We start from the raw sequence: 5,319 nt of genomic DNA on the forward strand, positions 1-5,319 counted from the left end.
TACATATGCATATAGACAAATCAATCATCATATTAAAAATAATATTAAATTTTATTTGATAAAAATAATATTTTAAATTTTTTCAATCGTATTTTGAAGTATATTTATAATTTCTAGATTAAATATAATATCACTAATTTTTATTAAATTTTGTTTAATAATGAAATTTTTTTATCAAACTTTTATTAAATTTTGTTTAATAATGAAAAATATTTTTTTTTAAAAAAATCTGTCGGATTTTTATAAAAAGAGGAAGAATTTAAATTTTTTAGAAGACTATTTTGAATTTTGTTTTTAATTAAATCATATTTTTTACTTATATTTTAAAAATTTTAGTTTAAATATTTGCATATGAGTTTTATGTTTTTATATATAAAAATTGCTAAAGGTATAACAAATATCATATACAATGATATCTAAAATATTAATATCTTGAAATTTTTCTATTTTATCGCGATATTTTGTATCTAATTTATCATGATATTTTTATATATTAAATTCCTGTATAATTTTTTGTGTTGTAAAATTTGGTGTACAAATTTTGTTTTATTGAGCAAAACAACCAACGTCAAAAGCAAAAATTAAATTTTTTTTATCAAGATAAATTATATTTTAATTTTTTAAAATTAAATTATATTTTTATCTATATTTTAAAATTTTTATGTCAAATATTTTATCATTTATAATATCATCTTATTTTTTGAATATTCAATATTTTCTCTATCTATAATTTTAAATTAAATAATATTTTTTTTATTTTTTAATTTTATGATATCTTTAATATTTTTGAAAATATCTTTTGGGCTTGAAAATTTGTTTTATTTCTATTTATGTCACTTTTTTGTTTATATATATATATATATATATATATATATATATATATATACTAAACAACCACATTAAAAAAAAATTGTTTGATCACTATAAATAGTACTTTAATTTTTTTTAAATTAAATCATATTTATATATATATATATTTTAAAATTTTTAAATCAAATATTTTATCACTAATAATATTATTTTTTTAAACTTCAATATTATCTCTATCTATACTTTTAAATTTAACCATATTTATTTTCAAATTTAATGATTAATGATAATGTTTTTACTATTTTTATAAATTACTTTTGAACGAAAAACTATTTTTAGCAGACTTTTATTCTTTTATAGATATAGATTAATAATATTATTTTTAAATCTTTGTTGTTTATATACATAATTGATAGTCAAAACACCGGCTATAAGAAAAATTTCAATTTTGTTAAATCAAGAAAAATAATTTTTTTAATTTTTTTTAAAAAATCACTCGTATTTTAAATATATTTTAAAATTTTTGGATAATATACTTTATCACTTATAATATAATATTTGTTTTATTTTGAATATTATCTTTACCTAGTTTAAATTCAACAATATCTTTATTTTATCTATGCAATATTTTTACTAATTTTAGAATAAACTTTAGGCGGGAAAATGTTTGTTTTCTTTTTTTAGCATACTTTCTTGTTTTTATATATATAGATTTCTGTTCTTCCTCCCATCGTCTTGCTCGCTTCCTTCTACGCCAAAAATCGTTGCCCAACACCAGCTCTATCATCCTCCAATCTCGTCTCGTCTGCTTTCCTTTTTCTACGTTGATCGAAATTATAAGTACGTGCATTTGTTTTTTTTTTTATGGTTATTTAATTGCGATTTCTTTGTCGTGACCGAATTGTTCAAACCTCTGTTCTTCTTCGTCGTTGCCCCCGCATTCGATTACCCGAACAAGTTCTCGGAGGTAACGTTCTTGATCGATCAACCAATGCTTTTTTTTTTTTTTTTTGAAAAAATAAATGAATAAATTTTCAAAAAAAGAAGAGAAAAACAACATAATAGGCTTGGTTGGTTTTAGGAGGTGGATTTCTCGGCCCCCTGTGTTAAACTTTACTTGTTGGATAGAGCCTGAGCTTCATTAATTCATTTGGGCCCAGAAGAATTTAGATGGCCCATATTATTATGGACATAACCCAATTTATTCGGGTGGTCCACAATTAAGCAGCCAATAAAGCGCCGGTCGGATTTGTGGCTCAGCATCCACCAATGTTTTGCAGCACCAAAAACTCGCGAGAATGGAGAACATAGTTCTTCCATGTAAAACTATACCCCTTGGAATACCTGAAACTTTGCGATTTCCGCACAAGATCTCTTTCAGAAGGCCCAGTTCAGCTGAAGATTTCGAATTGAAGCAGCTCTGCAAGCAAGGACGCCTCGGTGAAGCTATTGCCTATTTGGATTCCATTGCTTTATCATGGTCGAAGGTACGACACAACACTTTATCGTACTTGATTCAATCGTGCATTCATTCTCGTTCAATAAGGCTATGTTCCGAGCTGTATGCCCGTGTCAGGGAATGGCTAAAACGAAAACCTGACCCGTTTCTTGAAGGCAAGTTAGTTGGCATGTTTGCGAAGTGTGGTTCCCTAGATGATGCATTTCAAGTATTTGATGAAATGGTTGAAAGGAATTTGTATGCGTGGTCTGCTGCCATTGGCGCCTGTTCAAGAGAGAAGAGGTGGGGTGAAGTGTTGGACCTATTTTATTCGATGATGATTGAGGGTGATGCGTTTCCTGATAATTTCTTGTTTCCCAAAATTTTACAGGCGTGTGGAAAGTGTGGGGATGTCGATACAGGGAGATTGATACATGCTATGACAATTAAACTTGGGATGAGTAGAGAACTGCATGTGAGTAATTCTATTATTGCTGTCTACGCGAAATGTGGATGGTTGAGCTGTGCTGAGAAGTTTTTTGGAAGATCAGAAGTGAATGATATAGTTTCTTGGAATGCAATAATTACAGGGTATTGCCTGCAGGGAAAGATGGATGATGCACTTAGATTTTTTAACTTGATGTGCAAAGATGGTGTTGAGCCGGGGATGATCACTTGGAATATAATGATTTCAAGCTATAACAATGCAGGAAAGTGTGATGAAGCGATTGAAATGATGAATGAGATGGAGAGTTATGGTCTTATGCCCGATGTTTTCACTTGGACTAGTATGATTTCTGGACTTGCGCAGAATGATAAGGGGGCGGAGGCATTACGTTTGTTTCAGAAGATGCTTTCATCAAGAGTTGAACCAAATGGGGTTACTCTATTGAGTGCCATATCAGCATGTTCATCTTCAAAAGATCTTAGGAAAGGAAAGGAAGTTCATTTACTTGCCATCAAGTTGGGATATGCTGAAGATGTGTGGGGAATTCCCTCGTTGACATGTATTCCAAGAGTGGAAAACTTCGGGCAGCTCGCCAGGTTTTTGATATGATATCAGAAAAAGATGTGTATTCGTGGAACACAATGATAAGAGGATATTGCCAAGCTGGATACTGTGGTGTAGCACATGAGCTCTTTAAAAGAATGCAAGAATCAAGCATAAAGCCCAACGTAATTACGTGGAATGTGATGATCACGGGTTACATTCATAATGGAGATGTGGATCAGGCCGTGGATCTTTTCCAGAAGATGGAAAAGGATGGGGGAATTCATCGGGACACTGCATCTTGGAATGCTCTTATTACTGGTTTCTTGCACAATGGCTTGAAAAATAGAGCACTGCAGATTTTCCGGATGATGCAGTCTGTTGGTTACAAACCCAATTCAGTTACTATTTTGAGCATCTTGCCGGCATGTGCAAATTTGGTTTTTGTGAAAAAGTTGAAAGAGATCCATGGTTGTGCTTTGAGGAGAAATATAGACTCTGATGGTTCGGTTGTGAATTCTCTCATAGACACTTACTCGAAATCGGGGATGTTGAAATATGCGGAAGTCATATTCGATGGAAAGTCATCAAAAGATATTGTGACGTGGAACACAATGATTGCTAGTTATTTTGCGCATGGGCGTTTTATGAAATCAATTGAGCTCTTTGAAATGATGTTGCAACAGCAATACAGACCTAACAGAGGTACATTAGGGGGTGTGATTTCGGCTTATGGTCGTGCCAAAATGGTTGATGAAGGGTTGCTAGTCTTCTTGAAGATGAGTGAAGATTATCAGGTTTTACAAAGTTTAGACCTTTACATGGCTGTGGTAAATTTATATGGTCGTTCAGGGATGCTCGATGATGCATTGAACTTTATCAGGGGAATGCCCATAGAGCCTGATGTCTCTATTTGGTCTGCTTTTTTTGCTGCCTGCCGGGCACATGGGAATGTTAAGTTGGCAATTTACGCAGGAGAGAGGTTACTTGAACTTGAACCAGGAAATGCTTTCATTCACAGGGTAGTCGTACACCTATATAACTTGGTTGGAATTTCCAAGGATTCTTCCTATATAAAAGCATCCGAAATTAGGAAAGATTCAACGGAACCTATGGGTCTGAGCTAGATCGAAGATAAAAACACGGTTCATATGTTTAGTTCTGGTAATCTTGGCCAACTTGATGATAAATCTATACTTTCTTGGATAAAAAAGGAAGAATTAAGAACCAAGGGGACAAAATACTATGACGTGCTCGTCATTCCGGAAGAAGAAAAAAAAGAAATGAATGGAGTTCACAGTGAGAAACTTGCATTAGCTTTTGCTCTCATCAAATCTGCTCAAAGGTCTCGAAGTATAAGGATAGTCAAGAACTTGAGGACGTGTGAGCAATGCCATGGATTTGCCAAATCAGTTTCTGAAACGCATGGGTGTGAAATATACTTAAGTGATCCAAAATGCTTGCACCATTTCGAAAACGGGGTCTGTTCGTGTGGCGATTACTGGTAGATTGATCATATAGGACCGTACACCTTCACCCACTGCTGTTCCGCAAGAAGCACTCTCGATGAGGTAAATATGTATATATTTTGCATTGTAAATTGAGGAGGCTTGTAGATAAAACTGTACCCAAAGTTTTGTCTATGGCTCCTAGGCTTTCCATGAAAATACAGTGGTGTAATGGCACTGGCTAAGTATGTTGTTTCTGAATGTAGCTTTTCTTTGTAGATAAGAAATGAATGCATAATGTTATAACTGTTGTAAGCAAAGCAATAATTTTTCTTTTTTGTGAGGATGAATGATAATACAAAGGCTTGAGCCGAGGCACAAAGAGGCACCAAATGGATTATTGAACAAATATATGTGCTATTAATTTACATTTACTCGTATTTTGTTCAGATAATTTATAAATGTAATCATGCTGACGGATCTAGCTTAGGCCAATCCTAGGCTACAGCCCACCCCAAATTCTTTTTTATTACATATATAAGTTGTTTTACTTAATCCAATAAAATTTACTTTTTACACCGGAAGCCTATGTGCACAACTTCATTTTTGGGTGGAAAATTGCATTGTAGTCC

General features: G+C 32.6%; 1 pseudogene; it reads left to right on the forward strand.

Annotated features, from left to right (window-relative positions):
* The first annotated feature begins 2,108 nt into the window (after positions 1 to 2,108).
* Positions 2,109 to 4,894, forward strand: LOC140871551 (pentatricopeptide repeat-containing protein At1g19720-like; annotated as a pseudogene).
* Positions 4,895 to 5,319: the final 425 nt, after the last annotated feature.

Source organism: Henckelia pumila, unplaced genomic scaffold (genome assembly GCF_033568475.1).
Source record: "Henckelia pumila isolate YLH828 unplaced genomic scaffold, ASM3356847v2 CTG_461:::fragment_3, whole genome shotgun sequence".
Lineage (NCBI taxonomy): Eukaryota > Viridiplantae > Streptophyta > Magnoliopsida > Lamiales > Gesneriaceae > Henckelia > Henckelia pumila.